General features: G+C 43.7%; 1 protein-coding gene across 14 annotated transcripts in view; it reads left to right on the forward strand.

The window, feature by feature from the left end:
* Positions 1 to 24148, forward strand: part of QKI (QKI, KH domain containing RNA binding) — a 275773-nt gene that overhangs the window by 153657 nt on the left and 97968 nt on the right. The window lies entirely within an intron of this gene.

Consider the following 24148-nt stretch of genomic DNA (forward strand, 5'->3'; position numbering starts at 1 on the left):
GTACAGAAACTTGATTCATCCAAAACGATATCTCTTAAATTTTACCCAATGCATTTTGGTCCACAACCTTCATCAGGGGTATCTGTGCTAAAAATAGGTGTCAACCAACAGTACTTATTCATCTGAAATCTACAAATAACATACCACTGCCCACCCTTTACTAGCTCAAGAAAAACGACAAAAAATAATATAATCGTGCCCTTTGAATAGCCCATACTTCGTAGATTCCTCCCATGCCACATCCCTCAACCCCACAGCGCGACACTCCGTGTACTCTCCTCCGTTCATGTGTAATACTTTTAATCATTCCAATCCCAATCGAAAGTGAAAAGAATTATTTGTACAAAATTGTTACCCAAAAAACATTCCCCTGCAGAGTGAGGCAATGGCAGTATAGCCATACATGCCAGTAGACCTGATTCAGGCATGAGGCTTTATTTTAGCTATATCCTGCCTAAAATCTTTTTTCAGTGTAACTGAATGGGGAAAATCAATTGCCCAGATTCTTTCTTTCAAAATCTCCCTCTTACCAAGTTCAAAATGTTGGCATGTATGGTATATTGGCCCATGGAGGGCAGAAGGCATGGGGTAGGGAAATGGACTCTGACAATAGAGGGCAGGAGGGAGGTGGGTAGGGGTTGCCTCAGCACATTACACCACACAGGGCACGCGGGAGAGCAGTGCAGCACAACAGACCATGGGAAGCAATAGGGAGGGAACAGGGCCATGCACAAGGACAATAGAGAGCAGAGGAAAAAGAGGCAAGGGCAGCAAGCTGACTATACCGTATAGAAAGGAGGGGCAGTTGTAGCACAGTGGACCATAAAGGGCAGGAGGAAGGGAGGAGGGCAGGGTCAGGCCATAGGACCATGGAAGGCAGGACGGAGGGGATAGGGGCCACACATTAAAACGGGGGGCAGAAGCAGCAAGCGGAACATGCAGGGCAGGCAGAATGGGCACTGGAAGCACAGCACACCATAGAGGGCAACTGTGAGACTATAATGGCATATACAAACAACCAAGTGAAAGGTGGCATGCACAGGCAAGCTGACCACACAGGGTAGGTGGGAGGAATAGTGGCAGCACAAAATATCATGCATGGCAAGCGGGAGAGTTCGTGGCAGCGAAACAGCCATGAGCAAGAGGAAGGAGGCAGAGCTATTCACAAAGACCCATGGAGACCAGAGGTAGGGTTAGGGAAGAGACAGACGAGGGTGGGAAGGGAGCAGGCGCTTCACAACAGACCACACAGGTGAGGCAGGAGGAGCAGTTGCAGCACAACAGTGCATGGAGGGCAGAAGGGAATGGCAGCAAAATGGACCATGGTGAACAGGAGGGAGGGGACTGGTGCATGGAACTCAATGGAAGGCGGAGTAGAGGGGGCAGGGACATGAGGCAGCCATCTGACCATGCTGGGCAGGTGGGAGTGACAGTGGCAGCTCAACTGAACTGAGTAGACCGGAGGGGCAGTTGCAGGTTCATGAAACATGTTCGGCAAAAGGGAGGTAGCAGCGGCATGCACACAGACTTCGGAGGGCAGGGAGGAGGAGGGTAGGCACAGCTGCTAAGCAGGGAAGCAGTGATAGGGGTGTAAGGCAACGGAGGGCACGAGGGGAGTGCGCAAGGTCATCAAGCTAACTGAAGGCCAGTTGTAGCACTTTGGACCATGCAGTGCAGGAGGGAGGGTGCAGGTGCAGGGACTCGGACAACAGAGGGCAGGCCCAAAGGTTAGTGGCAGAAAAACAGCCACAAAGGTCTGGACAAGTGGTATGGACTTGGACAATAGAGGGCAAGGAGGAAGGAAGGCAACAAGCTTTGATGGCGCAACACAATGGCCAATGCTAGGCCAGGCCCTGCATCCAGCGCCTCCCTCAACCCCTGCCATGCAGTACAATGGACATCTTACTTTGTTAAAAAACAAAGGCTAGAATGATTTTATAGTTGGGAATTGTAAGGATATCTAACTTAACATTAAAAGCCTTAGAACTTCACTGAAAAAAAACAATGGTCAAAGGGATGTTCTAGTTAAGTGAAAATGAAATGTAAAACATACCATTTGAACTATAGCTGGTGAATTTCAGTGGTTTTGTTATCTCCAGTAACTAACACATCCCCTAAAGTAACTATAACTTGCATCCTCGCCGTGTGCACTGCTTTTACCCTCCTATAAAATCACTCATTACCTATTAGTTGACTACATTTATAACCTCCCTTATCACATCTGAAATGACCTCATTTTTGATAATACTGTGCACAGTGGGTGGCGCAGGTTATAGTTACTTTAGGGAACTAGTTATGGTTAATTGAGAAAGCTAGGGCATGTGAATTTCAGTGATTTTGTTAGTTTCCAATGGTCTTTTATGTGACTAATCCACCTAACTATAACATCCCTTAAACCTTTGTTTTTTTCTTGGAATATGTTTGTCTGTTTGTATATAGGAGTCCATATTAAAACATGCAACTCTTTGAACAGATCCCTGACTCCTGTTATATACATATTGTCTGCTGCTATTCGAGTCTACCAAAGAACATTTCTATTCTTTTATTTTAATAAGGAAAGATGATACAAGTCCTTTTGGCCTCTGTGTAATAAAACACACCACTCTTGTATCCTCTTTCATTGAAGGTAATCTTTTGAAAAGACCAACCTGCAAAAGTTAAGTGATTCTCTTGGTAATTGATGTAATTTTGTCAATTATCCATGCCTAATAAAATGAGCTGCGCGTGTCTACAAAAAAGGAACATGATTTGCCACTCGAATATTGGTAATGAGACTTTTTACGTTCAGACAATTAGAATACATCCGCTGCAGTGAAGTGCTGTCATAGTACCCTGTACATTATTTGCAGGTGAAGCAAATTCAACACAAACTGGGAACACGGCTCTGACTAAAATCCCATACACAGACCTTTGGTGATCTTTACAGGCCAAGATGTCAAATCCTAGAAAAGCCAGCTCCGCCTTCACCTTTCTGAGCAAGATAAATTGAGTGGTGGTAACACCTACTCTTTAAAGGGCTTAAAACAGACTAGCCATCTGAAGCACCGTGTATAAAACACATTAGGATTATGGTAAATGGGTAAATCCACATAGACAAAAAACACTTATTTTTTATATTCATGTTCCAAAGCTGTTTTTTTTTTTTTAGCATATAAGGAAATATTATTGGAATGGGCAAAGATTGACACCACGGTGAAGCTCATATATCGCTAGGTTTGAAACAAGTCATCCATAAGTAGTGTTGCTTTTTTGGGTTGGACTTGTTAGATAAAGCACCAAGAACATATAGGGTCTTGAAGCCCAACCCATTGCTTACAGTTGGTTGGTTTTCCTGTCCGTAATTTGACTTTCTTGTTCATGGCCCAGGTTGTCAGTCTTATGCTATCCCTCCAATGGAGCATGTCCTCTTTCCCATCAGTTTTGATTGTGCGGCTTCTACCGCTCCTTTTGCTTGTTTTTCGTGCAATCGTTTTTCTTTTGGGTTTCTGCATTTATTATCCAGCTGCCTCCCTCTTTTATTTCTCTCCCCATGCACTTTGTGGTGTTTTCTGTCACTTGTGTGCTTCTCTCTGCCCCCTCCATGTTGCGTTCACCCTGGTTTACTTCCTTTGTTGCTTTTTCTCCCATATGCTTCTCCCCTGCCTGATCCATGTTGCTCTCACTCATTGTTTCTCCTCCTCACCTGCTGTGTTGCATTGCCCCGCCCTCTTTTTCTCTCGCCCGTTGCTTCTCCTAGTCTCCCTGCCCTCTGTTGCTTCCCCTACCTGTGGCCGCCTACACACTCAACTGCTGCTTTTCTTCCTCATTGCTTCCCACCACCCTGACCCTCTGTCTTGCTTTCACCCTACCCTAGCCCTCTTGAGTTCCTTTCCCTCTGCACTTGCCATCGGTAGTGCTTCCCCCACCAGTCCAGGTCTCCCAGTTGATCCAGCACTAGTTCTTAATAAAAAAAAAAAACCTATGTACACCATTTTTTTTATTTTATTTACCAGTACAAGTCGTTAAATATAAAAAAAATCGCTAGTCATTTTGTAAATGGATGAATTTGTGGTGTGCACTACTGAATAAAAGACTGCCGCAACAAAGCATAGTTTGTAATGCATATTTTTCGGGGGGGGGGGGGGGGGGGGGGAGATTGGTAGGCTGCACAGCATCAGGAATGCTATACAGTTAGGCTGAAAACCATTGGCAAAGCTGATAGCAATAGCTGCCAGAGGGCGGACCTATTTGCTTTGCCAGTGCATATTTTTTAAATGCCTTTGGTTTCCACTGCTGTCCAATCACCAAGAGAGCATGTTTAGCTAGAGGTAGATTTTAGCATGTTAGCATGTTTATAACCACGTTGGTCCTTTTTTCTCAAGCGTAGATTTCCAGTCTAGCTGCTCACTTTATTTTCAGATTTTTTTCATGTTGAGTGATTCCGTGGCTCCATGCCCGCATTTACATTTGATTGCATATCTATTTTAATATGTGCAGTTCTTGATAAGGAGTGGTTTGATCCATGAGCATTGTCAAATGTGCTTAGCTTGAGAATGTATACCAGTGTGTAATCAATCGGCTATTTTTCTCAATTATCTGATTGGGAAAGGTTTATAGTTTAAATTATGTAACGTCCTCCACATCCTGACTAAGACAAAGTGTCTTTCAGAACTGTCAAAACCTAGCACAGCGGTAGGTGAACTGTGCAGAGAGAGCTGGGTGCCCACTATAGATCAGAAAATGGTGTAAAGTTCCTGAAGAGACTATAGACTTTATTTTCTGGCACATTTACATTTTCGTTAGGGAGCTATTGAAATTGCGTAGCAGTGCAGTGTCATCCTTTCATGTAGGATCTTCAAAAAATAGTTTTTAAATGCTTACCATGTCATTTGGATTTCTTGAGCCGTTTACACTGGAACCTTGCAGAGTCAGTGGTCAAAGTGATTCCTGGCTTGGAGAAACATCACAAGGTTGTACCTCTATTTCTTTATCCTTTCTCACCGACTGGCCTGGAAGTGGTCTACTGAACAACATTTTTTGACAATCAACCAAAAATAGATTTGAATCCGTAAGAGATCACCCCCCAATGTTATAAAGGATCAAAGACAATTGCCAGTCTCCTCCTGCTTCATCCTCTGCATGCTTCGTAAGATATTCAGATGGCTTTCCCAAAACTCAAGACGTTTCCATCACCCAGGTCCTCATCACCAGCTGAATAAACTATGGCAGTGCTCTGTACTCTGGGATTGCAGCTCACCAACTCCGATGACTACAGAACTCCACAGCTATAATCGTCCTGGATCTGCGTAGACTAACTCGCATCACCCCCTATGTCTTGGAAATCCACTGCCTAATTGTACAGAATGGACGTCTGTTGCAAGCTCCTGACCCATTCATGCAAGGCTCTACACAACTGCAGAACCGCCTGCGTGAACCACCGCCTGAACTTCCATCAGCCTACCATGCACCTCTGCCCCGCATCCCTTTCTTTAACTTTCAACCCCCGCCACCAAAGTAGCAGATGCAAAGGTCGCCCCTTCTCCCACCGAAAACATGGAATGAGCTACCCTTTCATATATGCACCGCCCCATCTCTTCCAGAATTCCGAAAGTCCCTGAAGACCTGGATAATCAGCTGGACCCTGCCAGTGCCTGCATACCCCCATGGGTGGCTTGAACCGCTCTACAAATCTACTAAGTGATTCATTGAGTTAGTGTATATGCGGGTGCAAATTAAATTCTAAGATCGTAAAGTAAAAGGAAAGGTATAGGGAGCCACGTTGGGTCCACCAGTTATAGGTGGGTACATCATTATAGTTTGAAGATTATCATAAATCTTGAGGCAATTGACCAAGTAATAATAGAGGATACGAGCCTAGAGTATAAACAAAATTGAGAATTTTAGAAGACCAGTTATGATTGGCCATAGAATATGTTCACAAAACTGTTAAGATGTAGGTGTCTGCAAGGCAAAGCCAGGAGAATTAAGGTTGCTATTAGAGAAGTGTAGGCCTAGTTTAAAAAAAAATGGAAATGGCTACTGGTGGAGCTGAATAGCTTTCTCCAGTCTTCCTCAAGAAAAAATTAAGACGGGTGCTTGAAGCTCTGTGTGGACCGGCATTGCATTATTTACAACTTAATCACGGCTTGTTTCCTGCTTCCAAATATCTGTGAAATGAGTTTGATGTTAACTGGGGGCAAGTACTTCTCCAAGTTAGATTTGAGAAGTACTTAACACCAGATCCAATTACATCCGGAATTGAAAGCGTTAACTTAATTTGTCATTACTGAAAGTGTCATTTTAGGTCTCGCCTTGCGTTGCAGCGCAGAGCGCTGCTTGCTGGGCGAAAGATATTGTAGGAGAGTAGTTATGAGAAGGGGACTTTAAGTCCTGCCCCTCATTTTCATTGGCTGGTGTCACTGTTTATGCTAAACGGTGGCCTGCCATCGGAAATGAGGTTTTTTGTTGATGCCCTTTCGCCTTTTCGTCCGATCCAAACAGGGTTGTCTGCTTTGCTGCAGTCGCAAAGCATATTCTTATCTTTATGGGCCCATCTGTTTTCACTCAGCCCCTTGTTTATTTTTGCATGGCGCTTTCACTTAAAGTGAGATGCAAATATAAACCAGCGGCTGAGTGAAAACAGTTGGCGAGTATTTGTTTAGGTAATGTGATTAGGGATGTACTGGGGTTGAGGTCCTTTCTGGATTTTTTTTTTTTTGTAACTTTATTTGAAAGATAACAGGAGGGGCATAGGAGGATGGCTCACATGGGAGGAGATGGGGCTATTGTGGAAAGCTGGTCAGCAGACAAACTGACAGCAGGCAACATGTTTTCATTATGCAGGGGAGCTGGAATTCTTTTTTTATTACCTTGCAGTATATACATCTTAGAGAATTGCAATAGGAGAAAAAATCACACGCATCTCCACATTACTTGTCCCAGTTAGCCCACAGCAGTATCCTCACAGTAAGATGCAACCAAAGTCACAACCGCAGGCCTGCTTACACTTGCTACAGATATGAGCATCATTTTCATCTTCCGGCACCTGGAGACCACAATCAGCGCTGACGTTAGGCTCTCTACTTCAATGAAGTCATCCTTTCGGGGGACTAACTGCCTTACGCAGGCATGCCCCTGCAGGAGCTGCTAGCAGCTGAAGATGTGTATGTACCTGGACAGGTACAAGCTCCCTTCTTTTCTACTGCTTGGTCATCAAGCAGCATGGTAAGCCAATTTCGGTGCTATTTCTGCCTAACGTCACATGAAGACGCTCGCAGTGGTGGGGGTCGGGCAAGGCGCCGTTGCCTTGGGGAGCTCAGCGTGGGGGGTGGACACAGACTCCTCCATACAGGGGGCACCCCCGTGGCAGCAACCACATGTGGGACAGGGATATGGGAGTTCCCTCGATTACTGCTCACCCCAGTCTTGGGATCGAGGCAGGAGGGGGCCAGGTGAGTGAGATGATCTGCGGGTCGCCTACGCCAAGGGGTGTAGCGGCTCACCGTGAGGACAGTGTCGATACCTCCATCTGGGGGGGGGGTGGGTGCGGGGGGGTGGGGTGGTGACTGCGAGCTTCGCAGTCAGCATCACACCAGGAGCCTGGCAGTGCTGCGTCCACATGTGGGCCCGATGCACGCAAAGGGCGTTGGGCTCCCCCAGCTCACCGCTCTCCTGCTAGGGCTGGTCTCGGTGCCAGGAGTGTGGGCTCCGGCAACAGTCAGCATCCCATGACCCCCGCCAGCTCATCTGAACAGAAGTGGGGTGCCCCGAAGTGCAGGCTATTGATACGGGCAGTCGGATCCACATGTGCGACAGTCTAGGGAGATCAGAGGACTGCAGTCAGGGCCCTCTCAATCCGCTTTGTTTGGAATCCGACTCAGACCCCTAGACAGCTGTTGTGGTGAGAAAGCGGGCGCCAACGAAGAGCAGGTAATATTTCAAGAATTCTTAAAATCTGTTATGTTACTGTCGTTGCAGACAAGTATGCAGGCTAAACACAGGGATATACACCAAAGAAGCATTTGCAATGCAATAGGTCTCTCATTTACACAAGTTTGAGCTATTGACATTGCAAATGACTGCCTTTTTGTTCTTGTTTTTGGTTTTAAAACATAAATAACAGGCATTGTCATTTACCATGCCAATAGCTGAAACTCGCATAAATGCGAGACCTATTGCATTGCAAATGCTTGTTCACAGCTGCATTTTAGATTTGACTCTGCAGCTAGCTGTTTTCAGAGATTAATACTTTTTTTCAATGATTTCAAAAGGTCTAATTTTTTCAAGATATTTGTTTTTGGCAAAACAATCTAACAGAAAAATGGAAAGGCTTTCTGCTTCAGGTCGGGTGCTTCGCAAGAAGAACAGACTGATGTCAAGTCTCCTAAGTACTATTGTTAATGCTCTAATTCTGGATGATAAACACAGACTATGGTCTTTCGTGGGCCTTAAGGAATATTATGCAAAGTTTGTCTTGGATTTTGAAAACCATAGAATACTTTTAGGGAGTGGGAAAGCATTTGTCTGGGGTGAAGATCAACATCATACATTAAAGGATGTGAAGTCCGCTATTGCTTGTGCTGTGGGTTTGAAAATCATAGTTACAGCTCAAAAAGTCACCTTGGTCAGATCATGGCTTCTGAAGCGATTAAAGAGAGTATTTGGTGGTTGGATGTAGACAATGAAGTGAAGAACAGGATGTTGGAGTGTCAAGTCTCTGCAACGAGATTGAAATGCAGATGAAAATTGGTGTGAAACTAAATTCAAGGTCAACACAGTTAGTTGGGATAGGATTTGCCTTGATTTTATTGGTCCTTTCTTAGCTTTTTCTAAGCATGTAAGCTAGGCAGCAGTAGTTCTACATTCAAAATGGGTAGAGCTTGCATTGAAGAATGTGATCACTCAGTCCACCATTGCAGTTTTAATTTTTTTTTAGTAGAGCAGGGATTTTCTTGTTTAGTCCGATGGGAACTCAGTTGGCGTCAATGAAAAACATTTTGGAACGTTGCAAAATAAAAACATACATACACTTGTTTGTTTAGTTCTCAGGAAAATTGACTGCCAGAGAGGGTAAACCGATTGATCAGAGGGATTATGGAGATAGCGATAAAGTCAGGTTTGAATGTAGAGGTGGCAGTCAGATGCTGTGGCGCACAGTACGACTGTTAATCGTACAGCAGAAAAATCCCCTTTTGAGATGATGAAGGGATAGATAGGTCAGAGGGCTTGAAGATGATTCTTGGTTGGTTATGCACGGTGTGTGATGTTGAAAATGAATTCAATTTGAATTGAACTGGCATGAGAGATTGCTAAGGGAAAGTACGTAAAGTTTAAGCCCAGTTGAGTGTTGGTATGTTATCTAAATTTTGATGTTCCATTTGAGGTGGAATTGATTGTATCCTGTTACAAAAGGGGAACTTGAGAAGGATGACTGTAGCAATGAAGAGGTGAAGTGAATAGTAAAAAGAGTGATAGGAGGAATGCAGTGAACAGAAGCTTGTAAAATGTCAAAATATATGCTAATGTAAGGCGAGTGACCGATGTTTCTAATTTTAATGATGCATCAAGAATTAACTTTGCTCTGTGTTTTAGCTGTGCTGTGCTCTTACATTCCAGTTTCTTGGGGTTCTCCTGTCATTAACTTGTTTTTTGGTCAGAATTCAAAGTGGAATAAAGTTGTAGTAGTTCTTTCATGTTTTAAATACTTGTAGAATATTTACCCTGTCCTTTGGATTCTTTGAGGTGTTTACATTGGAACCTTACAGACTCAGTTGTTGAAGTGGTGCCTGGTTGGGGGAGCATCACAACGTTGTGTCTCAATGCCTTTGCTCATTCTCACTCACCAGGACACTGTCTACTTCACTGCAGAGTGAGGGCCCACTATTTGTGGCAGATTTTGCTAAATTGTGTTGGAAACAAGGAGTTGTTGGTCACTTTGATTTCCGTGTAGAACCTACACCGGCTCAATTAGAGCAGCGTAAAAAAATAGTTAGCTGAGCAGCATAGAAATAAAAACCTGCGGAGAGAAGGGAAGATTTTTTTGGGGGTTTTCTTTTCTTGCTTGGTGCTCCCACCACCCGGGGTTAGCGGCCATGACCTTGTATTGATCATTTTACATGATGCAGTTGACAAATGACTGGGATGCATTTTGTTAGGCCTGCTGAGAGACCACCAGTCTGAGTTGGCCTTAACCAGATACGAAGCTATGATTTCTCATTTATCCACGGATAGGACGCAAGTAAGATGATTTTCTGTATTTTCCATCCCTGCTTCCTCCAGTGGCCATGTCCCCCTCGGATTGTCACGGTGGGCAGAAACCCTGCCCCTTAGCATAGAAGAGTTGGAGCCCAAAGGCGCTAGCCAAGCACCAGCAGGCCATATGCAATTGGAGTAGATGTATGTGGGTTTTTTTTTTTTTTTTTTTCCTTTCAAGTAGTCTGTTGACGGTTCACGTCGGAACTGAGCAAAAGCAGCGCAGGCGTGGTCTTTTAACATGCTTCAGTTTTGAAAGAAGAGGGTTGCTTGGACCGGGGCTTTCGAAAATACCTATCCAAAGTGATAACTTCATAAATATTGATTTTGTGATTTGTTGCGGACATAGTAGAGAGGAGGTGAGAGGCTGAAAGAAAGCAGTTAAAGTTTGACTGCAGTTCCTAAAGACTTCTAAGTGGTTATGACCTGCGCTCTATATTTTATTTTTTTCCCTGGCGCTTGGCCTTGGTGCGGTATTAAAATAGATCACAGAAGACTGGTTTGCATCATTTCCCATTTGGAGCACAAGTTGGTCTGCAAGAGATGCGAAAGCTAAATGTAGTAATAGGGGAAGGAGAAATGTTGGGTATTTTGTAATAATGTTCATGAACGCTGACGGGAGAAGTGAAAATGCTGACTTGGACTTGAAATTGTGATTGGAGCCTTCTGCAGGCGATAACTCTTTACTGTAATGCAAATGCCTGTAAATCTTCTCGGGAGCAAACGATTTCAAAGCGAGAGTGCACATTTCTCCTCTGAGAATACTCTTGGTGTACCATCCTTTCAAGCATTCAGTTCTGTCAGGTTTCGCACTTTGCAGTAATTGTAACTAAACTTTGATGGGACTAATGCCATCATTTGGCAGGCGGTGAGGCGGAGAGCCCAATTATAGAAATGATCATTAAAATAAGAAACCTACTGAGCAATACAATTCATAGATCACATTTTTAAAAAAAAGCTTTAATGACATTTAAGGGCTGCAGTGATGCCGCTTGAAATGTTTGTATCAAAATATGCTGTTAGCAGTTGTAAAATGTTTATACTGCCATTGAATAATTTACCATGCTGTTGCAAAAGATGTGATTTGTTAATCATGCAACTCGCACGTTCCGGCTGTTGCTTACTTTTTTTAGGCAGGGGAGGGGAAAGTGTACGATTTGAAGGTGTTTTGTTGGAATAACAAGCTTTGTTCTAACTCTTAAGTTAATGCATGAAGTGGCAGATCCTACCGCCAAGGATATTGCAGTCTGAATTGTCAAGTTATGCAGCCACAGAAAAAGTGCTTCCCCAAAAACAAGTTGCCTTATTTTTGTCACTGGTACCAAACGAGCCAGTTGCATAAATGCCATGGCCCAGATGTGGCGGCAACAAACCAGCACTGTGCTGCTGGACAGAGCTGGAATTGTGAATGTTTGATGCCAAGGATTACAGATTTAAATTTCAAATTTGCACTTTCTGGTGCCATCCTGCCATCTCGCTTCCTAGCTTCAAATATGGTGCTGCAGGGAGCTGTTACTTTGTTTTCAAGCCCCCCCCCCCCCCCCCGGTATCTCAAATAAGGGAGAAGGGTGAGTTGAAGAGACTAAGATAACACCTTCCAGCACCATGTATATCACACTGCTAATTGTGATGGGGCAGAGAGAAGCAGTAGGGCGGGGTCTTAATCTTGGTAGAGACAAAAATGGGAACATGGGTGTGTTGAGGGTGAGACCGAGAAGCCAGTGCAAAGAGGGGGGTGGGAGAGGATGAGAAGGAAAAGGACTGGTGGATGGGGGAGGAGTGCTGTAGAGGTGGATTAAACAATTGATGTGGAACAAGAGAAGTTGCATGGAAGAAGCCTGCTACGGTGGGGGCATAGGGTTGAATGTGAGCAGGAGGACAAATGTGATGTGGCAAGAGGCCAAAGGAGACCAGGACATTAAGATACCTGCTGAGTCCTAGTCTCCTGCAGCCTTTTTAGGTCGAGCCTGGCAATGCATGCACTACTCTGCGAGGCATGATGTATTGGGGTATGGAGTTGAAGCTCCGCCCATATTTTTCATTGGTTTGTCATTGTCCTTTGTAAATGCTGGCTTCTGATTTGTTAATAGGCTTGTTAGTCCCGCCTTAGTACTGCATTGTGTTCATTTGTAAACTTCCATGAGAACTAGCCCTTTTACTTCTGTTTCACAGTGTCTTATTTAGTCTTGAAGCTCTATTTTCTTTAATGAGGTTTTCCTACTGCAGGCACGACCTGCTTTCCTGCAACATTCAGAGCGCTTTCCAAGCAGCCCGGGACACTGGCGGCCTCTTTTTTAAATTTAAGTAGTTCTCGCATCTACAAGAGTTTCTGCTATTGGCATTGTCAATGACCATGTCTTTTATTTATGTGTTAGTTATCAAAACAGATAAATAAAAGCCATTGTTATTTACAATGTCTATAGCTTAAACTCTAGCAAATGCGAGACCTATTACAAGGCAAGTGCTTGTTCTCCTGGCTGTATTTCTTTAGCACTCCCTGAAGGCGGGGTCTGCCTCAAGATACTCGTAGGCATGCAACCAGGAGAGAGGCAAGCAATACCTCTTGTCCAGGCTCTAAAGAGGAATACAAATTTATATTTAGGTCGTGCTGCTTCATAGTACGAAATAAAGCAGAGTAATTTTGCCCACATCCATATTGCGTGAAGCGTTTTTGGCGTAACAGAATAGGAAAATGGATCGTGAATCGGTTTATAAGCATATATGTGTGCTTTCTTATAATTGACGTGTTCTCATACTTGCAGAGTGTAACATGCTGTTTATTACCGTTAAGTGGCTTATTGCAAGCCTTCTACATATGTTTTTATATTTGTGAAAAGGTATTTAACTAAAACCCCGATGCAAGCATTAAACTTGTGCTGTGAGTCACTTTGAAGAGGCCCTGGTAATGTTCGCAAAGTTAGTCACTTAAAAAATAAAGTATAAGCGCTAGCTGCGTCATAGCACTTTTTCTGTTCGTTTTAGCCTTGCTGCTCAGGATCCACACTACTGTGCATCATGGCAGCAAAACTTTGCCAAAGTCAATAGCTTTCAAATGTGAGAGATGTTTGCTTTGCAAGTGCTTCTTTTGTTAGCTGCTGCGTCAAGAATCTAGATGTGATTGGTGGAGTACAACCTAATTACTGCCCCATATGATAGCTCTGGAATTCAGCCTTCTCTGCAGAGTGGTTTGTGACCAAGACCTCACATTTTAGGATCTCCTGCATAGACCTAATCTTTGCATTTAATGCGCTGCATGACGTCGAATTAAAAAAAATACTGTTTAGGGCTTTGATATTTTGGATAGAAAAAACGATCCATAAACCTATGCATTGTAAAGATAATTGCACTGATTCATGCACAGAAATGTTCCTACTCTCTTACCCTTTTCAGTCATCTAGTGATCCTAAGTCTGTGGAAAAGGAATAAATGACAGTATGCAATGTGTAGATGTTTTTCCCCACGTTCTTTGACTTGATGATTAAAAGTTCTACAATTTGAAGACTGTCTCTTTTTTGCCCTTTGATGGCCAGCATGTGTTGGTTTTATTAGAAATTCGGCACCTGAAAAGGGCAAGCAATCATCTTAATGCCATGGTTGCTGCTTAAGAGTTCTAAGCCGACCCTGGAAAAAGGAGAAAGTAGATGATGGATTTTGAAAGTATCAGTGCTAATCCTAGGACAAGATGTGTGGTTTTGCAGAGGTTTCTGTTTATCCTCGAATTATTTTTAATCCACTGCAAAACATTTCAACTCAATGTCCACCTGAGAGATTTACCGATTTAAGCTGGTCGATATTAAGCAAGCCCTTTTATTTTTTTGAAACTAGTATGTGGCATTTTCTATTTTAATTGAAAAGTGGCGCAGGCTGGGTTTTGTCTGCAGCCTGAGCCCAGCTATCTTCCAGCAAGCAGGGAGAAAGCACAGATGTAATCAGTTCTTGGCTCTGGGATTAACAGTTCACCTAATTGCCTGTTTCTGTGAAGGACCCAATCTAAAGTCCGCAGCATTTGCTGGAAAGAGGATTGCACTTAGTTTGTTGCACATCTGACGGGTGCCTTTAATCCTGTTTTAGTTAGCTTGCTGTGTTGACAATGCCACACACTATCCAAGGGTGTAATAACTTCTTTTGATTTGGTAAAGATGATTGATGACCACCTAGACCATTAACTTGGAACAGTTCTTCCAGTCCTGTCAGTTGCTCGGTCTACTTTCTCTTGAAGAGAAGAGAGCTCTGCTTCTGCTGGGTGTGTATTCTGCTCAGGGTTTGGAAACGGGTACAGGATTGTTTAGTGAGAATTTGAAATGCTTAACATTGGAGCTCTGCATGCTTCTGGCATGACCTGAGGTGCTGGGAGACATAATCATTCAGCACTGTGGTAAAATAGCCATTGCGGCTCTCAGTGCACTATGCAAGTGCCATGAGTCACTGTCATTTATTCACTGTGCAGTGCAGACTGCCCAGTTTCCCTTGTAAGGGGAATCAATCCCACACTTACCAGATGCCAGTATAGAAACTCATGGGCTATACTATTTTTATGTAGCGCGTGCTTACTAAGTATATCCTGTTGTCCAGTATATTGAGTGTAGTGTTGGCAGGTGTGCCTTCTGAGTGATTTGTTTTGGTATCCGTTCCTACTGTTGTCTTCCGGGTGCACTGTGCGGTGTGGGTCTTACGAACTCCATCAAACTAATGTTAACTATGCGGTCTAATCCATCTGTTTAGGGCCTTCCTTGTTGGACCTATTGAAAGGATAGTGAATGCAGTTTGATGTTTTTTTGTAGACTGTATGGAATGGCAGGTATATGTGCAATTTACTTTTTTTTTTAAACTGATTTAATTCTGTGGGCTTCTGCGACTAACTTGTAAAATATCTGTATGCAGCAAACCTCAATTGGAGCAAGACCATTTCTGCTCCACGACTATATTTTGCAGATCATTACGATTTATTTCTTTTCTTTGTGTGCGTTAGCACTGTGGAGTGATTTCTCAATGGGTTTTCATCCATTTTGAGTTCAACATTAGCTGACTCACCAGCCTTGTAATAATAAAATCGTGCATAAAAAGTTTATACATACATGGGCATTGTCAGACCTCAATAGATTATTAAACAATTTATTGTTCGCAGTTAAATTGTGTTGCATGCTGTGGTGAGCACGTTGCAATGGGTAAGCAAATTTCAGCTATTGACTGTCTCACACAATGAATGATTTTTTTTTCTGGTCACAGATGCACATCTGCCTAAAACATAGTGCAGTTGAGTGCCAGAGCTAGTTGGCCAATACTTTACTTGAAAATTGTTTCCATTTTTTTTTTTTTCATGGTATGCTTAAGCTAGGTCTTTCAATTACAGTAGAACGTCTTCTTTAATAAGAATTGTTTCTTCACAGTAATGTGCATTTGAGCTGAAAACAAAAAATGAGTTTTAGACCTTTTCTAAATACACCCAGTGCTTAATTTGTAAAACGAGTGCCTGTGCCCAAAGCTCTATACAGACGCCTGTGTCTGGTCCTATTAAATGTCACTGCTCGGAATACGAAGGCTCTGTAGTCTTCAGTCCACCTCATGCCTCTTAAATCCACTACCAGAAACCCTCCTTAGCTCACTCTTGCAGGTTGCTGTTTTCTCTTTGTGACAGTATTTCCATATTTCTCTTCCTCCTCCTTTCCCCTCTGTTTTTTGCTCTCTGGAAATGTCAGATCATGTGCAATAAGAGCCAGTACCCAAAAAGGAGTGTATGTGGCCCCCACCAACTCAAATTAAACACTGAATACACGTACATGTTGGGAAACGCCTGTACTTGTTCTGATAAAATTATACATGATGGATAATTAAAGTATATTGCATGCAAATGACTGCCAGTTCTGGTTGGCAGTATGTCTTATTTATGATTTGTATTGGAAGCACGAACCAAAAAACATAACAGGTCACCTACTTGCCAAGGCCAGACTTATTTGCTCTGTTAATGCTTTTTCTATTTGTTTTATATGCATTGAGAATTCAAAGGTTCTTATGTCAAGTAAATACCCCTTTTTCTAGACTTAATAAGGATTTCCCTGAAATGTTCCTGGTCAACCAGGCCAATGGACTCTACTGTTGGAATCAGACCCTTGAGTTTGTTACCTTCTGTGGCAGTGAATGCCACAAACATAAAATAGTACGCTATCCAGTGCTGCAGATGACTTTGTGGCCTTAAATAGTATGGTCTGTGCCCTGAAACTACTGATGTGCCTTGTAGGTGGCAGATATTGTGCCCTTAAACATATTACAAGAGACAGTGGTCCCTGGGAAAGTCAATGATACGTATGCAATGAATATAGCCTCAATCAATACTATATTTACGCCAATATCCAGCCGGATAGAGGCACTTTTTAATATATATAATAGTTAAGAATAGAGCACAAAATGCAAGTCAAATAACAGTGGGATACAAGCCTGTATCCATAGACCTACATATCAGACAAAGTAAAAAAAGGCTCAGGCAGTTTGCGGTTGTTTCAATCAGCTAATACATAAATGGCGAAACAACTAATATGAAAATGTCACCTTCATACAAAATTATATACAAGAATTACTGTGTGTAAGGTTGACAACTGTGTCGACGGCGTTTCGATACTCATCTGTAGGATATTGGATCATCATCAGGACTATCAAATAAAGTGCCTGTAAACAATTGCCTGTAATTTTACTGCAAGAGAGGCCCGCTGGGCAAGGGCTTAGAAGAGTGTGCCTGGATGTGGAACGGGGCTGGAGGACCCTGGACGGATGGATTCAGTCATGGATGGAAAGCTATATAGGGGCGAGGGTTCGGTGAATGGATGGTCGGGGTGGCGAAGTCTCAGTTGAAGGTAAAGCTCTAGTGATGTAGTGGTAGTCCAAGGGCGGAGTTTGGATGGGGAAAGGAACGGCATCTGATGGTCACCGCTCTCCGGGAGAACGAATTAGAGAAGGCCCTTAAACATAGGCAGGGCCACTGGAATTAAGATTCAGAAAAGAACAAAATTGAAGCTGGATTGAGTATGCTGCAAGAAAAGACATTATGTGGCATAATGTAGCATATTTTCTGTAAGTATTACTTCATTATTTTTTGCCATTTTTTGCTCATAGTAATACTGTCTGGGCCAACATTTCCCCTCATTGGTACTAGTTTAACAACCAAATACTGAAATAAGCATCTGAAAGATGTCCGTTAACCTTTGCGAAGGGCCTTCCACTGCATGGGAATACATCTTGACACATTTTAGTAACTTTTGATCCGTTTGAGTTTAGAACTATTTTTTTTGCTAAAATCGGCAGATTATGCAGCAGAAGAAGGATTGTGTGGCATATGTGACACCTCTATAACTAGGCGAAGAAAGCTGCGGTCGCCGAATCTCATAATTCCAGTGGCCCTGTTTATAGGCCAAATGACTTGCAGGTATACGGCAGAAATAGTGGGCAACCATCATAATAAACAACAAATAAAATGCCCTTCATGGTTTCCAAAATAATCACCCATTTTATTCACTTTGTATTGAACAGTATCATATAAGTGTTAAAAACGAAACATTGCAAGTAAGATTAACACATGAATTAAGGAATAGGCTGTGTCCTGATGCTGTACTCCTTATGCGATTCCGCTTGCGTCTTCAGTTCAGTTTAAAGCCACGTCTGGGCTGCTAGAAATGATACAGTTCTTAGACAATCGGTGGCTAATGAGCTGCTTGTTTATACAGGATGAAAGAATGGACCTGATTGCTTGCCGTCTGACGTTTGGAACATTTTTTCTGATCTTGGGTATTTGCATATCTAATTGCTGTGTAATCAAACCTAAGTGAACTGTAGCTACTTGAAACCATGAAATGAAAGGCAATCATCTTTACAATAAAAATAATTTTTATTCGCCTGCAAAAGTGCCTGAATATTAGAATTATTTTCTCCATGTACTTAATTATAGATGTCTGGCTGAGAAGTAAATGTATGCCTGTGTATGAAAGTGTTGGATGTGACCCTGAAACAACGGCACCGCTTTGTTGTAGTAGGAGCATTGGCATTGCAGAAACTTAGCCGAGTTGTGTATTTCCGTGATAAGGGATTGCGGCAGAATCGTTGGTAATTGCCTGCTTTGTTTGATATGGAAAGTAGAAACCCTCCGCTTTTCTTTGTGCTGGTGACAGCACTCAATTAAAACTTGTATTAAACAAGAATAATGCCCTCTGTTAATCGGGTGGACAAAGACGTGAGGTGAACGAAATTAGCAGGATATTTTCAGTTGTTTGTGGATAGTTTGAAAGTGGAGTTTTTTTCTGTTTTTTGTCTGCCCGTTCATTTAGGACAAGAACTAAACCCAGCCGCTGTGTTTTAAAAGTGCTTAAAAGCTGCTTCGTAAAACCTGGCGATTTTGGCAGTTAAGAGGGGTATTTGAATAGGTAGTAGCTGGAAGCAAAATCGAGCATTTGCAATTCAATTGGTGTCGCATTTAGGAGTTTGAAATATTACCGTTGTAAATGACAATGCCTTTTATTTGTTTTTAAAAACTGCGCCCGTGCTATAACAAAAAACAAGCATTGGCATAGCCAATAGGTCTCGCCTTTGGGACCTTATAAGTGTTTAGCCATGCAACAGTTGCATAACTAAATACTTATAAGGTCCCAAAAGCGAGACCTATTGGCTATGCCAAGCCGCTGCGAAAGTGAAAGTGACCGCGATCGCGGTCAAACATCAAAGCAGCCGCGAAAGTGAAAGTATTCGCGGTAAAGCGCTCGCGCACATGCACTGTAGCTCTAGGCTGGCCTGGTAGCACTTTTTGGAGCTCTCTCAATATGTCTTGCCAGACCAGCGCATGCGCTGGGTCAGGCGAGACCTAAAAAGGGTTAGGCGAGGGCGTGTCCTGTGCCTGCCTGAAACAGCAGGCAGTGCAAAAGGGGGTGGTGATGGACGGAGCATCAGAACCAATCAAACACTCACACCCAGTCAACAGATCTGGGTTTGATCCATCACCGTTCTTTAGCTCACTCCGCCACCCCAGTTCAGACATGGCCATATGCAAATCAGTCTGACCCTGTGCCTCATGGGAACAGTCCAGCCCGAACTGCCAAGCCATGCCTTCCCTGGACCGGAAACAAGCTTCCTAGGACCAGTTTCTGGCATTTTAGCCGTCTTCAGCCAGGCTTGCTTGAATCCAGTGGCAAAGTGAGCAAGGGACTCACGTCTGAGCATACCCTGCCAACTTATGGCGAACAAAGCAGTGCAAAAGGGGGTGATTTGCATATGGCCATATCTGAACTGGGGTGGCAGAGTGGGCTAAAGAACGGTGATGGATCAAACCCAGATCTGTTGACTGGGTCTGAGTGTTTGATTGGTTCTTATGCTCCGTCCATCACCACCCCCTTTTGTACCGCTTTGAAACAGCAGGCAGGACAAAGCTATTTGTGAAAATAGTGCTCATAGTCTGTAATTAAAGCGTACTGAGTAACGCACGTAACGGGGTGTCGCCACAGGAGGTTACAAAATGAGACAAGGTGGTACTAAGGATGGACGACTAAGCCTATTGATCAACAGCCACAGTTTACAGTGGAGAATGACACAAGCCAATGAAAAATAGGAGCGAAGAGTGGGCGGAGCTTCAAGTCCCTACCGGAATACAGCATGCCTCGCAGAGCTGCGCAAGTGCTGCCCAGGCTTTTCTAAGGAATACATTTGAGTGTGATGTCTTAGCTTATGTCTCGTTTGACAGGGATAGAAATTGCCTAAATGTTTGTGAAAAGTGCAAAACTAAGCATAGTATCACCCCCAGTAGGGACCACAACATTCATCTGGGAATAATTCCTTAATTTCGAAAGTCCTGGCAGTGTCTAATTTGACACCCACATCAGTTAGTCCCTTGATGCGAAACAAATTGTGGCATTTTGAGATTCTGAAGGATAGAGGTGTGCCACAGTCGTGCACCCACAAACATGTGCAGGATCGCACATGCCAATATTTATTATTCAAATGTTAAAGATTAGTCTGTGAATAAGCATTTGGTGACTATGGGATACCCGAGCATCCCATTAGCATATAAGCTATCCAAGCATGGACAAAACACAAATGTATGCTTTTATACATGAGGCTCCAATGGAGATTGTGTGACAAGCCCGAAATAGAACCATTACAACAGATGCAGGGAGACTGTACAAACTGGGGTGGGCTTAATTTGCGTACATTTCTGTAGTGTAATTAAGTGAAATTACAGAAACATTATGGAGCTTTATGTAAGAAGTTTAACCCTACATTAAGCACTATTTCTTAGCATAAAATGCACACTTGCGTCCAAAACGAATCGGAGGATGCTTTTTGCACTAAGAAAAGAGCGCAGAATGCTCCAGAACAGGAACAGCAGCCAGCGCCCGCTCGGGATCTGTTCCTGTGCTCTTGAGTAGGCTTTTTTGCCCTCATTATGTGAACGGATGTAATCATGTAATTTTCAGCAATTTCACGTCACAAGAGTAACATGAAATTAGCAAAATGACTCTGAATACTCTACTGTAATTACAATTGTGCCCAGGCCTAGTACAAACGACCTTTTAACTGATGCACAAATGTAAACTGTTGGTGCTGAGCAGGCTATTAAAACATTTCTTGCCTACTGTATCAAGCATGGGAGCAAGGCACTGCCATAAACTTGGTAGCATTAGTTAGCACTGAGAAGAAAGATGGCTGCCGCTGCAACGATTACGCTAAAGCTTTATTTCGACATACTTTAACCCTTTGCATTGGGGCAACTTTTGGAAGGCCTTCATGTGACACAACCCTTGTTCTGCAGGCAGACTTGAAGATGAGCCTTTATAATTTGTTCGCTGCAGATGTGGGGCATTCAGAAATTTTTCGGGTAATAGCCATATGCAGTTTGTGAAGTTAGGAGTAAAATTAATACTTTTTGTGCGCTCATTGATGCCTGAAAAGAAAACAAGACAATGTCCTTCATACTAAGTTGACCTAATGCAGCCAAAGCCCTTCCCAAAAAGTCTCGTCTAGAATTGCACTTAACTGCTTTGCCCAAAAATCACCAAAAATAGTAGGGGTCGGAGCTCAGTCTGCATGCAAGGCTTCAGTGCAATACAGCAGTACCTCTGCTTTTGTTGCAGGTGGTGTACATTGTGCCAATATGCATCAACAGTTCTTTCCTAGGATGCAAAATGAAGATTCGGCCTCCTGTACAGGCACGGTCTTGCTTCTGTATAATAGTTAAACATCACAAACATCCACTGATACCCCTAATTGTAAGGAGTGCAAGACTGTTTTAAGATGCATCAATGCAAGGTCACTTATGAAATTCCTGTCTTATTATAGTTGCCGATAAAAGGTATGCAAGATCTATATTTTAATGTTTTCAGCTGTTTGAAAAGGACATTTCCCCTGCCAACAAATTGTATGTGACACAGGTTTAGAGGGCCGGTACCACACCCATACCTTGATTGGCAATAGGACTGTTCTATTCGCAAGCATTATTGCATGCACTATGAAGAAAGTCGTATGTTTACCAAAATAGACGCAAACCATATTGTCCGGTGTTAGAAAAACACTCCCACACTGGAAGGGTGGTGGTGTTCTCCCAGACATACTGTGGTAGCTTGGCTCGAGCGGTCGGGGGTCAGGCACCGTGCTAAGCATACGTCATACCCACACAATAACCATGCGTGCATCCGTTCCAAAAACGAAACTACACCTTAAAAATTATACTGAAAATATATCTCTATCTTTTCTCTTAGTTGCTGATTAAATAAATAATAATACAATCACAGTACACAAGGCTTTTCCTGTAGACGGGTAGGTCAAATAAATAGTACTTCAACAATTCAATAAATAAGGTAGATCATAAATAATCAAGGTATAAATATAAGTGCATTACATATAGGGCAATTAAATATTATGAGGCAATAAATACTGTGCGACAAATACTGTGCGACAATAAATACTGTGCGACAATAAATACTGTGAAACAATAAATACTGTGAGGCAATAAATACTGTGAGACCATAAATAGGATGAATACAATAAATACAGTGCTCTCAATAAATAATAAAAGCCAACAGTGACACTTGAAAATCAGTTCACATTCCTGAGGTACTATGGGATGATTTGGCCCAATCCCAGCTTGTAGAGTTTTGGATGACCTGCGGGGTGTACTACCTGGCTTGGACAAGGCTGAGGCCTAAACTGAGGTAGATCAAGGGGGAATCTAGAGATCTGGCTCTCCCACACTACACAACCCCTCTGTATTAGTCTCAGCTCACCCCTGGCACTATCAAGCTGGTTCCAGCACCTCTCTAGCCCCTAGGATGGTCTCTTAGGGCTCCACAGGGCCTTAGGCGCCCTCTATTCCACTTACTGCCCTTTTTATGAAGCTCCGATGCCGCTGGAGTCGTGTCGACGCCGTGAGGCGACTCCGGTTCGATGTCGGCGGCCTCGGCGCAGTGACAGTTCTTGACGACGCCGGTAGGCGGTTCTGGTTCGATGGCGGCCTCGGCTCGATGACGACCTCCGGTTCGATGACGTAGGGCAGTCTTGGCTCGATGTCGACTTCGGGCGGCTCCAGAGTGCGATCTCCACTCCCGACCTCCGGTGCTCCTTTCCTCGGGTTCCGGCGACTCCGGAGTGCGACCTCCACTCCCGACCTCCGGCACGCTTCACCTCGGTCTCCGGCGACTCCGGAGGGCGGACTTCACTCCCCCGTCGACGCTGCACACTCGACCTCGGGTGACTTCCTCCTCGACCTCTGGTACTCTCCACGACCTCCGTCGGCGCCCTCTCTCGACCTCTGGCGGCTCCGGGTACGACGTCTGCTTTCCAGTCAGCGCCGCTTCTCCACCTCGGGCTCCAGGTCTCCAGACTTCTCGACGTCGGACTTCAAGAAGTTACCAGTAACCAGGTCAGGAACTTGCTGTTCTTTACTTTTAAGGCCTGTTCCTGCTGTCCAGGTCCTTAAGATGCTTTCTCCCACACAGGGCTCCAGGCTGGGCTCAGTCAGTAGGGACTAGTATCAAGGGTGGGTTTATGGACCCCACTCCAGGCACAAGTTTCCACCCCTGCTGCCTCACTCCTTCCTCCTTCAGGTTTCTGCTGCTCTCTCTTCACCAGTCAGGTGCCAACTGCCCACTCCAACTGTCAACTCTGACTTAGCTTCCCAACATTCTAAACCGCCTCCAACTGTCACAGGGTTCCAGAATGTTCTGGAAGGTGCTGGTAGGTTCCAGTGATGTCACAGGTGACAATGGGTGGCCACCATTTTGTGTTTCAGGCCCTCAGACAGAAGTTCCAGGGGTAGATAAAATGGCTCCCTGAATCTGCATCAATAATAAAAAGTCTGGTGGTTCCCAAAAAGGAAAAAAATACTAACAGGGTTTGAGGCAAAAGTGGGACAAAATAAATGATGAGGAGGGACCACCCAAAGGGCTGACAGGTCTAACATCCGGTTTGTCTTGGTAGTGTAACCGATATTCCTGCTGAACTTTAAGGGGTACTTTCATGCGACTTCCCTGGGACATCGTTTAAGTTTTTCTGGTCCTGGTAAGAGTGCAGTGCCGCTGGTTACCTCTGATGTGTATGTCGGACATTAATGAATGGTACCTACTGCACTCTGCCATGTTCAGTCAATTCAATCTGCATCATTCCAGTAAGGGCGCCTGGCCGCGCTCTTTCCTTGCATGCATTCTATTGTATGGAAAGCACCTAAGGTGCTTAACGAAAGGTGCTCTTGAGCGCATTCTTTTAAAGTGTCTCACGCTTACTTTTAGTTCATTGTGTTAGGATTTGTATGACCTGGAACCTGTGAACTCTGCATGTTGAAGTGCATAGACCTCTCCTTACCAATAAGAAGAGGTCTTACAGCTTTTCTTGTGTCTGCATGTTATTATATCACCATTGTTTGCTTTGGCCCTTTTTAATAGCTGATAAATATATT

The sequence above is a fragment of the Triturus cristatus genome, chromosome 6 (genome assembly GCF_964204655.1).
Source record: "Triturus cristatus chromosome 6, aTriCri1.1, whole genome shotgun sequence".
NCBI lineage: Eukaryota > Metazoa > Chordata > Amphibia > Caudata > Salamandridae > Triturus > Triturus cristatus.